General features: G+C 39.3%; 1 long non-coding RNA gene across 1 annotated transcript in view; it reads right to left on the bottom strand.

Moving 5' to 3' along the window:
* Positions 1–15,020, bottom strand: part of LOC310899346 — a 79,886-nt gene extending 64,866 nt beyond the window's left edge. Inside the window, exons 1-2 of the long non-coding RNA XR_014584217.1 lie at positions 12,918–15,020; positions 11,528–11,603 (exon numbers count right to left, since the gene is read on the bottom strand). This is a non-coding gene — a long non-coding RNA (uncharacterized lncRNA). The remainder of the gene's footprint in view (positions 1–11,527; positions 11,604–12,917) is intronic.
* Positions 15,021–15,961: the final 941 nt, after the last annotated feature.

Raw genomic sequence — 15,961 nt, 5'->3', positions numbered from 1 at the left:
CTACTGAAATCCCTCTTTTTGTCCATTACAGTCAAATAATCATCACAAAGAGTTTTTTCCTCAAAGATAATATCATTTAAACTGAGACGATCCAATTTCTTGTCTCTGTCTTCTGCAGATTATGAATAGAGTGTAAAATAGGAGTAGGATGGAAAAATATCTTCTCTTACCTAAGTCCTTTGGATGTTCCAAAAATGCACCCAGAAAGCTAGCTCCTTTCTGAAATCTTTTTCTTTCTTTGTGAGCTAATTATTTAGCTCCTTCACTACCTACAGCATCTTATCTCAGCATTTTCCATGTTGGCCAGTAGTTTCCATGTCTCCTTTATTTCCTGGAAAACTCTGGGTCATGACAGTCAGGTCACTGAGCACCTCATCAATCTGTCTTGCTCTTATAGACCAAGAGCTCTGCACTTTGGCTTCTACGTTTGCTCAGACACTTTTAACTGCATGGCTAACAGAGGTTTTATCTCCTTTGACAAGTCATCTCCCAGTCCCTTTTGAGAGATGTATAGCCCTTAAAGCAGAACATGGTTAGCACGGTCCACTGTCATTTAACTGTTAAATGCCTGTCTTCTGTCAGACTTTAACATAGCACGAAAGCTGCAGGCTAACTGTGGAGGCCCTTAGCAGGCCAAGACGGTAGCTCAAAATAACATCCACACCTTCTTTACTTGCCAATAGCCTCTTTTCTGGAAGAAGAGAAGTGTAGGAGCCATTATGTGAGCTCTGCATTATGCCTGCACTGTGATGCTGCTGTTACTATTAAGGCAGCTCTAGGGCTGTTTTGTACCTCTGGTCTGGCCCAAAGCTGTTATCGCTCAATTGCAGAGCAGCATTTTTGTGTCAACTAAAGCTTGGAAAAAAATAAATAAAATAAACCCTAGCCTGACAGCATGCCTGAGATAGGAATGAAAATTGCACTAGTCCAAGGGCTAGTTCTTGTTCAGATCAGTCTAGATCAGTCCCACAAAATATTACATTGGAAGAGTCCCATTGAATTCTAGTTGCTCATGAGTTTTACAATACTACATTTTCTATATTTTGTCCAAATTCTACACCATTCAAAAACTGAGGACCTCACCTCACCAGTAATAATGAGTTGCTTCTAGAATTGGCATGGACCATAGTTCCAAATTAACATGTTTGTTAACAGGCATCTATACCCAACAAAGCAGGTTAAGTACTATTTAGGCATTACCAAAGTAGCAAATGAAGCTTTAAACTTGCTTACAGACATATTAGAAACTGAAGAAAGCAATGAACTTTCACCTTTGTAAGGTAGTTAGTGCTGCACACAAGCACATCCATCTCCATCTTAAAAACAGTAAGGTACCTCAACTATTCAGAAGGCTGTTCCAGAAGCCTGTTTTTCTTTTAATTAAATGGGAAGAACAGAAGAAGCTAAATTAATGAACAGTCTATGTCCATATGCAATCCCTGTTTTAATTCTGTTTCTCTTCCTCTCTGATTTTTACCTCAATTCAGTATACTCATAGAGAACAAATGTGGTCTTTCAGCCTGCATTTTCAAGCTCCACAACAGGCCACAGTACCCTTTTAAATTATGGTCTCCATCTTCCTGTACAGCAAATTTCTATTAGTTATTCTTGCACAAGGATAATCATACTTATGTATAGATTACAAGTAAGATCTAACCAGTAAGAGATGTCTTACAACTTGAAATGTTATGTTGGAAACAGATCAGGAGAGCTGTGAGATGCTAATGAGGGTGCAGTATTAAGGATGTGAATGTTGACCACTTACTAGGGGATGAGGCTATGGGTTAATGCACATGCCCTTCTTAGTTGAAATCTCTTAAACCCCATATTAAATTACTGCAAAAGAAAAAACAAAAACAAAAACAGAAACAAAAACAAAAACATACCTGATTGCAGGCTAGGTTACAAGAAGCACAATAGCCAGACCGTATGTACTTCGTTCTTTTACTAAAACAGCAAGACTAAAAAGACTAAAAGAATTATTCTTTGCCACTTTCTGCCTTGTTTAGCCCTTTGAAGCTAATGGACCAGGTTAATGCAAGTCAACTAAGACAGAATTTCATGATGCATTTTGAAATCAAAATCATTTTTTCTTTTTTGTGCTTTTTATTTGAAGTTGTTTTGTGATTTCTGGTTTGTTCACAGAGATTGTGCCACTTGAACCAAGGACCAAATGTAGCAAAAAATAAAGATAGAATCCTCTTGTGTATGTGTTACGATATATTATGCCAGGCCAATATCAAATGTTCAATATCAAATGTTCTTAATGAAAATTAGTTATATCAATATCGAATGTTCTTAATGAAAATTAGTATTAGCATAAAATTTATATTAAACTAGTAAATAATAAACTGTACTTAACATTGACACAACTGAACTGTTACACAGTTTCTCATCTTGCAACCGATGTTCATACCAAGAGAAATACTCGATTTCAGCAATTATCTTCCAAGTATTCTGGAAATAGGCTTCATTATCATTAGCACCAGAGTGCTTGGTAGCTTTTAGATCATTTTCCTTCTCATTTCTAGTTGTACTATTAAAAGCATTTCCTCAGTACTGAGGGCTGCAATTACACTCTGCCTGTGCCTTAAACCTCATACCCAGTCCATTTAGTTTCTCTGACAATCTCCCATGAGGCATAAGTCTATTTCCCTCACCAAGCTCATTAGTATCTACTCCCACTCCAGCAGGTAGATCTCAGATTTCGAAGGTCTTTTACTTGAAAGCCTATTTTAATGGCGACTGTATACAGAGAAAAGGATTGTTATGAATGGAAGATTAAAGGAAATCAGCGGGTATCAACTTTTAAATAAAAGTAACAACATCTTTGCCAACAAAACCTTGCAGTATAGATCTGACTTGAATGACCACTTGAACCAAAAATCCAGAAAGAAAAGTGGGTTTACATAGTAAGATGCTAATGATATGGTTACACCATATGCATTTTACTGACACACTGATATCTGCATAAAGGTAGTTCCTACTGGCAGGTATGCATGCTTAAAGTATATCTTTCCCATAAAACTGCTTCCACACTAGAGTTTTTGTCACTGTGCCAATTTTATATTTTAAAAATGGTATCTTTATCTATTAGAACAGAGTAACTATTCATAGCACTGCACAACGTTAGGATCTGCTCTTTAAAGGTATGGGTAAGATACAACTTAAATGAAGCCCCTGACCCTTTTTCCCTCAGCAACCAAGTGCTTTTTTTTTTTTCCTCCAAGAGTCGATCATGCTGTTACAGTTATTGTGTCTGTGCTCCAAAAAAGATAATATTTCTTCTGAGAGATATATTTGCATCTCGCTATATGCCCTTGATAACACTTAAGACCTTCATGAGTTTTTCTGAACAGAATAAAATTCTATGTACATCTCAAAAGCGTGACATACCTTGCATTTTAAAAGCATTCGTTAGGTGGTATAATACATACAGCTCTGTTTCTGAATGGTAAAGCATAAAAAAAACATCTGACAGAGGAAGAGAAAATGTGGATGCTGATTATGGGAATGCTACCAATTTGTATAGGAAGAGAAATGACTCATCTTTTATGAAAAGTTATCTGAATGCACTTAGCCAATGCTAGCGCTTCATATCCGTCAGGCTTAGAGTATTTCTGGGAACCTAAAGAGCCTGACATTCCTGTCAGCTCCAACAATGTGTACTCTTAATTTAGATATGCATACATACATTTATGAAACATTGCTCCTGTCAAGTGATCTGGGGGCTCATCTGCAGAGGGAATCTATTCTGGAACACGCCAGGGCGTGAATGTAACCTGTCCACACAGAGAGTTGCACAGAACTGGTACTGTGTAGCTGTTTTATCCTGATTCCCCTTTAGTCAAGGATGAAAAAAGAAAATAATCAGTATTTTGCTGGCTTTTGTGAACTTGCAGTCTCGTTAATTACGTCTCTTTAATGCTCAACTCTCAATTTTAAGATGATACTTTACAGGGTACATCAGGAAGGAATACAGCACTTACATAAAAGCAAAGACAAAATTATTCTGATTAATTAAGCACTTGATAGATTTAAAACACTAAACAGAAGAAGTAAGAACTCTTAAACAGATATGTTAAATTGCTTTAAAAAGAAAAACACATACTTACCTGTGGTATTAACTTAAAAAGGCACTTGCAGAAGTATGGAAATCAGCAAATCAGTTGTTGAAATCAAAGACTGGGGAGTTCTAGTAGGGATTACAGGCAAAAACTTTGCTGAATATCTAAGAGAGTCACAAGCTGTGAGTATTTGAAAGGAGGTCATCCTTGAGACTGCTTGCAGACTAGCCTCCTAGACAGCTTCTGCAATCATTTATTTTCAATATTCTGGGAAATAAACACAAGATTTTGCTTTTGCGTTTATGTATTTCTGGAACTATTTTTGTATTCACTAAGTTCTGAGAAATAGAATGTGAAAAATAATAATTTGATAACAAGAACCTGAAGGTCTGGACTCTCCTCCTCAGAAGGAAATTAAATAGAAATAGTGTGTTGTGTACATCCCTCCTGGTCTGGATACTTCTACCTGTGGTGCACAGTTACTCTAAAATAGAAGCAGACAGCATAAAATGCCTGGAACGCAGTCTGTCTGGTCTTTTTTCTTTGTGATTATTTTCTTGCACTGTCTGTGACGTGATGTAAATGACAGTCTCAGTTTCAATCTGGAATTTCACTGTGGAAAGCCCAAGCATGTCACGTTAATTCTATTATACAGAACGTCTGCTCTACAGTTTGCAGAACTATGCTAACCGCTCTAGAATAACATCTTTGATGCGTGGCTTAGCATGGCAAATAGCAATAGACACCCTTTGCAAGGGAATTGCATTCCCAAGACCACCAACGGCAGTAAGACTGACCAAATACATACAATAGAAACCACTCTGATGAGTTACAGAAGGCGAAATTGAGAACGATTAATACTGATCATCCTTGACATCTTAATAGTTTACCTCTACACGATGCAGGGAAATAGCATTACTTCTCTAAAGATTGCAGTGGTTACGAGTAATTTCTGTTCCTCAGACTTGCTCATGGCAATATTTTCTCCTATAGCCAACAAACTTATGAGAAATTTAAATTTTTATGATGAAAAATGATCACACTTCTTACTGAACAGTTTACAAAAATGAAACTACCATAACAACTGTGCCAAAGACTAGGAAGTAAAATTAATTATGCTTTTCAATAAAAACACAGAAGTTCAAAGGCGTAGTAATCATATAACAAGAGAGCAGTTGTCCCATAATGCACATACCCACATACCTCATTACAAGGGCCCTGCCATTTAGGAATTACAGATCTCAGTCTTGTAATAATGAGTTTAAAGCACTACTCATTACTGAGTTTGAGGTCTTCGCAACTGTGAGTAGAGTAAAACGTTACAGGGGAGACTGCAGTGGAGCAGGACAAGAAAAAGATGGCTGGAAACATGGAGGTGTTGACAAAGTTGACGGAAGAAATTTAATTTTTGATTGTATTTAATTGTATTTGACCTCTTATACTGACCTTAAAGCACACACTGTAAGTTTCCTCTTCTAACATTCAAAAAAATATCAAGATGCTATTGTAAAGTGTAATAAATACTAATAAATGTGTTTTAGTAACATATTATTGTTTTGAAGATCAGTCACACAACCGTTGTACACTTCAGGCTGTATTTTCACATCCAGGCTTTTTAAGGGATTTATAATTTCATTTTCCTCTTATCCAAATTCCCCTCCCCCACCAAAAAAAAGATGTAGCTTCTGTTTAACTAAAAGGTAATCTCACCAAGTTTATAATATAAAACACGATGAAAGCAAACAAAGAAGCAAACTCAACTCTGTTCTTGGCACAGCCTATCTATTGGGATTATCTCCTTTGGTTTAATTGGAATTTTGTACTGACATTACGGTGAAGAGCATGGCTAATTATCTTCTTAGTTTTCAGGACATCACCATAAAAATACAGTAAAATCAAAAATCAGTAACCGCAAACCTGCAAGAGATTAGACTTGTTCATTCTCCTCCTAGACAAAGTAGAAATGAGTCAGTGTGCGCATTCCTGAGTCAACAGAAATAAATGGAAAGTTACAAAAGGTTATAAGGACTCCACGAAGGGGTTACTTGAGCTCATTTCCAATATAGAAAAGGATCATTTTTCACATCACTAGCCAATTAAATGAGTTCAAGCAAACCTCTTATATCCTGGGGCAATGCAAATTCACAAGGAATAAAAAAATAGCACTCAGTCTTAGAAATCCAAAGTAAGAGATCAAAGGAAAACACACAACAATACCGCAATGCAAATGAGGTTTTGCCTGGAAAATAAAAAGCTCTGAAAAAATGTCCACAACAGCAGAATTCCTAGAGCTCTGCGTTTTATAAACCCAGTTAGCAGGGCTTGACTCATCATCTTTTTGATACAGAAGCATGACCCTTAGAAAGATATCTGTGCTATTGGAAAGGCAGTCTCAGCTCCCCAAAGTTTGAAGCTTCAGAAATATTTAACTTCAGTTAAATGTTGTATTGAATTTTTTTTTGTTCATTTTGAAATGATTACATCCTATCTACGGTGCACAACACAAACTTCCCATTAAAATAAGAAGCTTTAGGAACAGAATTTTTCAGTCTGAGAATAAAGAACTGAACCCAAAAGCCTACAAGTGCAGAATCCCCTTACTTTAGACCCTCTCTCTGACAAGTAAGTATCATCTGTCTTAACAATGCTTCTAATTTGGTAGAGGAAGGTATCATGGGGAAGTGGATTAAATATTGCAGTGAAACTCTGAGGCAGAAATTACAGTTGCTGAAGACTCCAGTTACTTCTGGTTTTTCCCTCTTGTAAAATTACCCACAAACTTTTTATTTTCAAGGTTTACAATCTATCAGGGTAATACATTGTCAAGCACTGATCATTAACTTTTCCCTTCTGAACGGCCCATTCACTAGCCAGCGTTTGCTCTTACTTCCAGATATTTTATGTAGATAAGCCATTTGTAATGCTGAATTTCGATAGCATCAGATCCCACCGGCATCTGTGTATGAGCCCATATGGGGTCTGAGAGGCTCAGCTTAGGCTCTGCTGTGCATTGATGCTGTCAGAACGCGCAGCTGCTCCGATTAAGGCACTTCTCTCTGTTGTGCATGTAGTCCGGTGGGAGACACAGAGGTTTGCCTGCAGTTAGATAAGCACGAAAAGAAAAGAAAGAGGCTTCCCTGCAAAATACAAAGCCCTACAGAATCTCTCTGAAGATGATGAAACAGGAAAAACACAACACATATGGGACAGTACAGAAAAAAAGATGAAATTGTCTCTCTGCGTAATGATGTAGGCATAGATCTCTGATTAGGCATCAATTTTAAGCAAGCCCTTCGCATGAGAGGAGTTACCAAATTTCAGACCTACATCTCTGTGACATTTGCAGGTATGCAACATATAGATTCACACATGCTTCATAATGCATGTGAATTAAACTTCCAAGTCTGATGTTTTCACAAAATTAGCATGAATACACAGGTGTACCCATAGGCCCAGCTCTAGCTAATCCCCGAACTATTCCTGGCATATCACCAAGCAGCAGCAACTATAATGAATGGCAACAGCAAAGCAAAGATAGCCTTATCTTTCTGGCAAGAGCTCTGAAAACTCCACAAGAAACTCATTATCACTAATGCAAACCCAATAAAGGAGGGAAATGTGCATTTGCTAAGCGGCACTCTCACTGGGGCATCCGTTCAGAGTAACATCCACAGGAGCTTATAAAACTTCCTATAATAAAAAAAAAAAAGCAGTAAAGATTCTTGCAGTACAAAGCAAGTGGGAAAGTAAACAGCCATTTTAAACCATCCTGGATCGTGACTTTTTCTATATTACTATTGTTTTCTCCTGCTTATTTCCCCTTGGGGTCTGTTCATTTATTTATTAATTTGGCTTGTGAAGATAAAACCTTTTGGGGAACTATTAGTTGAGAATACCAGAGATTTTTCTTAACAAGTTTTAAATTATGTTTGTAAATTTAAAGCTTGGGTAGTTAGTAGTTTCATGGACTGCTAAAGAAAAAGTACCATGTTGTGCCTAACCTCAAAAAATTAAAAATTAAAAATAATCAGCAATACAAAGCAATAATGAGACTCCTTGAAACCTGTTCTTAAATATCCCTGCAGTCCATGCCATCAGCACGTGCAAGAAGCGCAGCTGTGGTAGGCCCTGCAGTGAGGAGGTCAGGACTTCAAAGCCAAGCTTTTCAAAGGCCTCTCAGTTCCTTGCTGCCCTGCAGAAGACAGCAGTGGTTCTGTTTCAATTCCAGAGGTCCTTATAACTAAAAATACTGAGATATGCATACCTACGGGGTGTCTCTGAATGCAGACTAACATTAAATGAGAGATTTTTTTTAATGTAAAAAACATCAACGGGCAAGCCATGGTATCAGTGGGCGGAAGGTGGGTTTCAGGGCCATGGCAGAGCCAGGAAAGGTGCAGTACACTGTTCTGGAAAACTGCCATTGAAATCAGAAATGTCTTTAAGGCTACAGAAAATGTACCTCTTAGAAAACTTTCGTTTTAAAACTCCTTTATATGCTCTCTCTCTCTCCCAGCTTCAGTTTTTCCGCCCTGTGTCAATGGACTGGATTTCCTCTTGCAGGCTGCAAGTCCTAACGCTGTCGCAGCCCTCCTCGCCATGCCAAAAACATTCAGATTGCACTCAGTCAGCGCTGCAGGCTCTGAGTCCTGCCTTCCTGGCTCTCCCCCAGGGGAAATCACTCCTAAGAGCAACTTCCATTGCCTGAAGATCAACATATGCAGCAATTATGTTCATCGTGACTGCCACCCCCACTCACACCACTATGGATAAGATTTTCAGACATGACAAATACCAGCGAGGTCTTGCAGTTTGCCACAATGCCTGGCATTATACATTCTTTTTAATTCATTATTTTATTTTCTTTCCGCTTTTGGTCACTAGCTTAGTAGACAGTGAAAATACGGAGATATTAATATATTTCTGCATTCCTAATCGCATCTGGTCTTCAATTCTTTGAATATGATCTCATCTTCTCTTGCTTTCTGATCTGATCTTCTCAGGCTTTAGCCTGCACACCTCCTGGTCTTCTAGCTTGGCAACTTTTGCTACGTGTCAGAACACTGCTGCTGACCACTGATCCCTTCTCTAGCATGTGTTGAAAACATTAGATACTCTATTGCCTTGTTTTTTCTTGAAGCATCACATATAAGCTTTCCCTTGCTACCTAGAGCATAATAATCTTACTTATTTCTTTTTCTCAAATGTAATTTCCCAACACAAGTGTAAACTCTTCACAGTCCTATTGTCTTTCTTACTCTTTAGTCCCTTCCCAGTCCAACTGCTGCTGGATCTTGTATCAAGCTGCTGTCTTATACCTGGACTCTTCATCCATCATATCCATACCATCTTCACAGCCCTTTCAAGTATTGTCTTAAATATTCTAGATTAAGCAACACATCTCTTCCATGATCATCAAGAATCCCAATGTCCTGTATTATTCTTCTGCCTGTTGTATTGAAATTGTAATCTTTCTCAGTGAAGATACAGATCTCATATACATGCCAAGGAGCTTAGCATCAATTGAACTTGCCCCCAAAAGCAAGATTTATTTATTTTTTTGTAAAGACACTATTTTCATATTTCCAGTCCTACTGGGGAAGGTAGACATATATGGGTGGGCCTGAAATATCCTTGTATATAAAGTCTGTTCCATGTAAAACAAACAACCAATCAAACAAACAAACACAAAACAAGAGCAAACAATAAGTAGTGTGGTACTTGTGTCAATGAGGTACAAAGTTGTTTTAATAACATTTTATGCGAAAAAGGTAAAATTGAGCCACTTCTCAGCTTTTGAACTCCTCTACTGCAGTTTGTAGATTGATTTACCTTTTGGGGGAGGAAAGGAAACAACATTAAGGAAGGAGAAACTGCCACAAACATTTTGAGACACCCAGCCTTCTGTGAATGCGAAGCTCAAGAAATCTCATGAACCAAACATCTTGATTTAACTTATCAAATAAACATAAACTTTAGTTACACATCTGCTGTTAATCACCTTCATAGCATAAGCTACTATTCTACCCTGACCTCCTCAGTGACGTGGTAGAAGGAAATACAAGGAAAAGAAGCTGGCAGAAGAGATCAGACCAGAGCGCTACACCTATCTGGAAACTCAGTTTTCTTATCAGATGCTTCAGATGCCTCAGACCTGCCCAACTGCATGCTTTCAGCTGTCAAAATCACAGCTGTTATTACAGGCTACAGTTCTTGCAGTGTCTCAAATACAGCATGAGTTTTGAGGACTTGCCTGGGAAATGTGACAACTCAAAAGATGATTTCCAATCACCAGGATATACCTGCAGCTGCCTGCTTGCAAAGTAGGTTCTACCTCTGACAGCCAGGATAACAGGGTGAGACTAACAACTTCTGTTGTGGAATACACTCAGAGAAATATGGGTTGCAACAGCTCAAGAGGAAAATAAGAGTGAATATATGTATACACACACACATACACACGTATATATAGGTACGTAGCTGCAGCAAAATGGTGCATTCAACAGGAACAGGAGGACTTCAACATACTTGGGAAAATGCCATATTCTGTAATACTGAAAACTAAAGTCTAAGATTCTGTCTCTGATATTTAAAGTCATTATTTCAGACCTGCAAATACAGAAAGACTTTCCTCATTCCATTCTTAATTTATATTTTTAAGATATTCCAGAAATATATATGCATGTAGGCACATATGTTTAAATATATTTAATATGTGTAAGTCTCTCTCTATATATACACATACACAAATAAGTGAAGATATAGATTTGTTTTAATTTAGTGAAACTTCTATTTCTGAAATCCAGTGAAGCCTATAGCCAATTTTAAAGTAGAGGCATCATGAATGCATACAATAAGGAATTTCTGCTACCTTAAGATACAGCCTGAGTTCCTGCACTGAAGAACCAAAAATTAAATAAACCACAGAATTCAGATTTCATCTGCTTGAAATGAAGACAGGCTTTAAAAGGACACATTCCAGGCAGCTCCCTTCCCCAGCTTAGTGTAATACTAGCATGTCGTGGACAATAATGTGGCAAGACACTGCCCTAGGAGCTGCAGATTCCTCTGAAGACAATCATCTGCATAATATATTACTCAGTTACCTTCAGTCAGAATTTCAGTTACCTGAGTATGGCAAAATTATGTCCTAACAGTGATGAAGCAAATGGAGTCAAAACAAAGAAAGAGTTAACGAGTACTCAGAAAGACCAAGCTTACTGGATTACAAGGCTGAAAGGATACAGAAAGATAGAAGGGAAAAAAAATGAAAGAAAAAGGCTGCTCTACACAGTTCTCTAATACCTATTTGAATTCTGAGAGTTTACCGACACTGTTGAAGCACAGTAGTATTGAACCTAGCACTGAGAAATATACTATGTGCTACAGCAAAGTGGACTTTTTTTTTTCCTCTGTTATTTTGCCTAAATATATATAATGAACAATAGACCAATTCTTACCCATCAGTTGCTGGAACGCTGTCCTCATGCAAAGACAATCGGACAAGTGCAGCACAAAGACATTTGCCTACAACATCTAGGAAATATAAAAGGTAGAATTTTCAATCAGGTAATTTTTGTTAGAATTCCCTAAAACATCGTTTTTGTTGTATTGCAGTGTATTGTTCTATGCACTCCTCTAACAACTGAGCACAGTGGCTTTACTTAGTTACAGCTCAACTCTCATAATTATTATTGCTTAGGTAGAATTCAAATGATCTCTGTTAGTATTATCCAGTCAGAATCCGTTGTTACAAATTAGAAGTTGCTTATTTGGCTTATTTTTATTTGCACCAAAGTAGATAGATTGATAAAAGCACAGAAATTAATAGAAGGTAATTGTCCCACTGGAGGAGTAATATTTGCGTAGTGACAAAGTATAACATGTACCTATAAAATGCTTCATAACAATCAAATAAAAAACTGTAGCAAATTCTGCTATGGATGTGTGCAGTTCACTGGGGTAAGTCAAAAACCATATGATTTGCATAATAGAAGATACATTGAAGATACGCAATTAAAAATCAAGAGCAGTGTCTAATAGCTCTGTGCATTTGACAACTCCAAAATAAGCCTTTCTCCTAGAACATGAATGTATGTTAGTACTTATTCAGGGACAGTGGTATAAATTCATATATATATATATTTTTTTCTTCCAATTCACTTCACAGCCCTATAACTTAAACATGAAAATAACAAAAATCAGGTGATGACAGTCAGTCATGAGGAATATGCTTACAGAACAGATAAGAGATCTCCATGGACAGAATCTTTGTGGTGAATATTTTAATGTCTTTCATTTTATGGCATTTAAATTGGCTGAAGAGAGTTGAGTTTCTGCCCTCTCCAGTTTAAGGGATATCAGGCAGAAAGCTGGTCCATCCTTTTATAGTTTCTTCTGCCACCCCTCTCAACATAACACCAGAAGGGGCCACAAGATCACCTGTGTGTCACAGGCCACTAAATTTACCCTACATGCTCCATAGATCAGTCTGACTTTACTCTCCTGAATGCTGAAGGGATTTGGTCAAATTCAGCTGTGTAACACCTCCGAGGAATGGGAACCACCAAGTTACCATGCCGGGGGGGTTTCACACAGGTAGCTAAACTCCACCATGCAGCTCCCTTACCCCTTCTCCTCAGGACAGAGGGAGAAAGAACTATGAAAAAAAAGCTCATGGGTTGAGATAAGGACAGGAAGATCATTCACGAATTACCATCATGGGCAAAACAGACTCAGCATAGGAAGATTAATGTAATTTATTGCCTGTTGTTATCAGATTAGGGCAACGAGAAACTAAAAGCAGACTAAAACCACCTTCTCCCCATCCACCCTCTTCCACCTCCTCACCCTGAGCAGTGCAGAGGAACAGGGAGCGGGTCCTGCGGTCAGTCCATGACGCTTTGTCTCCACCGCTCCTTCACGGCCACTCCCTGCCCCTGCTCCACGCGGGGTCCCTCCCACGGGATGCCGTCCTTCCCGAACTGAGCCTGCGGGGGCTGCACGGGGTCCATCCCCCAGGAGCAAACTGCTCCAGCACGGGTCCCCCACGGGCGGCAGCTCCCCCCAGACCCCTGCTCCTGCGTGGGCTCCTCTCCACGGGCTGCAGCTCCGGCCCGGGGCCTGCTCCTGCGGAGGCTCTCCATGGGCCGCAGCCTCCTCCAGGCCACATCCACCTGCTCCACCGGGGGCTCCTCCATGGGCTGCAGCGTGGAGATCTGCTCCGTGTGGGACCCGTGGGCTGCAGGGGGACAGCCTGCTCCGCCAGGGGCCTCTCCACAGGCCGCAGGGGAACTGCTGCTGCGTGCCTGGAGCACCTCCTGCCCTCCTGCTGCACCGACCTTGGGGGCTGCAGGACTGCTTCTCTCTACATTTTCTCACTCCTCTCTCCCAGCTGCTGTTGCACAGCAGATTTTCCCTTTCTTGCATCTGCTCTCACAGAGGCCCAACCAGCACTGCTCACTGGCTCAGCTCTGGCCAGTGGTGGGTCCCTTTGGAGCCAGTGCTGGAACTGGCCCTTATCTGACACGGGGCTCTTCTCACAGAGGCCACCCCTGCAGCCCCCCTGCTACCAAGCCCTTGCCACACAAACCCAATATACATACTCAACTTGGCTGCATGGCTGGACACTGTTTGGGTGAGATTTACAGAGAGAATCCCATCTAGTGAAGGGAAAGATGAATATACCCAAGGCCCCAACCAATCTAACCTGGAAGCAAGGTCTTTCCCAAGCCCAGATCTTGTGACTAGGTCATTCAAGATGATTTTAGACATACAAAACTATCCTGGGGCAAGTTTTCCCTCCAGTTGATTTCCTGTCTCTTGTTGAGGGTTTCAGGAGAGTCATAAAATATAAAAAGCAGGAAGTTAACAAAAATAACACAACAGCCTGGTTATATGTGATGGGAAGAATGAAGAGTCTCTTTCCTGTGTAGGAAATCTCCTGCAGTTTTGAAATGTAAGGCTATCCTATAGCTACGGTCTTTATGTGTTATGAACATACCAACCACTAACCGGCCTTTTTACTCTCCTAGAACCCAGGAAGAGGGAAACGTGAGCCATTCAGAAAGTCCCAGATTTTCCGGCCAGGAAGAATTTCTGCAATATCTGAGCTTGATGAACAAAGCATGCACGCTCATGGACAACACACACAGAATTAAGCTAAAGCTTTGCTTTTTGAATGATAGCTAAGATGGGGTGCAACAAACAAACAAACAAACAAAACAAAAAAATTTACATTACACTTTCCCAGGTCAGTCATTCTGGTATTTAAATTGCACTCACAGCTAGAAAATTGCACCTTATGCCAAGGTTGGAGTCTTCTAATTTCAACTTCCAGCACTTAACAGAAAGACTTTATCATGAATACTTGTACACCGGACATGGGAACATAAATGAGTTATCACAGGACAAGGTCAGGTGTTAGCTTCTGTATTAATAACTGTTCTTATCCCATGGAAAATGTGAGGCAGCTTGCTTTCAGGGACAGCAAACGTCTAGCAAACATTGAGCCACCCCGGGAAACACTTTTTCCCTGATCACACTTTGTTGTCTTCCTATTTGCATATTTCAGGAAAACCTCAAGAAGTAGCTTGTCCTGTTTTTTGCATGCATGTTCACAGACAGCCCTGCAATATCTCCACCTCTAGTTTTAGAAGAACTTGAATTTCTCACAGTGCCAGGACTCACAAGGTTGGTTGCCTGTGCCTTAATAGCAAGCAGGGGCAAAGCACTACCCACACTTCTGCTTTCTTTGCCCTTCTTTTCTTAGGGAACAGTTTATGAAAGTCTATTCCTGTCAGATGATCCCAATTCCACTAAATTAAAGTTATACCAACCATATCATATTTTCCTGTGTATTTGAGCATCCCAACATCCTCTTGTTGATCATGTAGGTTTCTAACATTAGAACAGAGTCAATTAAAATATATTTCTTACATGCACCTTTGTGCCAAATTAAATTAGATAATGTATGCGAGAATATTTTCAAGGAGTTGCTGTGTCAGGGGTGAGGAGATGTGCTGAGAATTTGAAACTGATGCAAGATATGGAGAAGAAAATTCATGAAGTAGTAAGCATTGGAAAGTCACTTTGACCCAATTTTCCATTTTCTTGCAGAATGTCAGATTTAGTCAGTATCTAGGAGTGCACAGACATCGTTAGGTAACAACTTCATAATTTCTGCAGTCTACAACTCAGTTTTCACAGCTGCATTACAACTGCAGAAACAAGCGGTGTTCTCATCAGCTGTTCCAAAGGATGTTCTTTTCCCTTTCATTCTCTTGGCTGAAATTAAACATCCCCTGAAATCCACAGAACGTGCTTGTACAGCTTTCTTCCTCATTTCTATTGCAAACCTCACTGGCAACTTAATACATTGCTTCTACTTCCCAATTTTCCTCAAAAACTTGTTTTTTAATTAATTTTTTCCTTGATGAATACATGAAGGCTATCATCATTTCATTGTTTTTAATGAGATATTCTCACAGGCATCACTGCATCGTACTTTACAGTTGCTAATTTCTTTTTAGAAATACAGTGCACTGATTTTGCATATTGTCTTTTATAGCTATGGCACCTAAAAAGCCTGATGGCCTAAAGTTTTCCTGTGTATGCTCTTGGAGATGGAAATTCCTTTCCTAAAGACTCCTCTCCCTTTTTCAATGTACCACGAGTACATTCTACATTGTGTATGTACATGCATACAGAACTTGCATTTAACTGCAAGAAAGGCATGTTTTATTTGGATATTTTTACAGTCCCTTCCTCATGTTATAAACTTGTAGCTAACTAAGAGATTGACCAAAAGCTAGTCCTCAATTCCTTCTCTTTCTCTTTCTCCACTAGAACTAAAACTCAGTCCAGAGTCAAAAAGTCTCCCTAGCTTAGTGCAG

The sequence above is a fragment of the Anser anser genome, assembly GCF_964211835.1.
Source record: "Anser anser genome assembly, chromosome: 4".
Classification (NCBI taxonomy): Eukaryota; Metazoa; Chordata; class Aves; order Anseriformes; family Anatidae; genus Anser; species Anser anser.
Note: the sequence above shows the minus strand (reverse complement) of the source record. Positions and strands in the feature narration are given on the sequence as shown.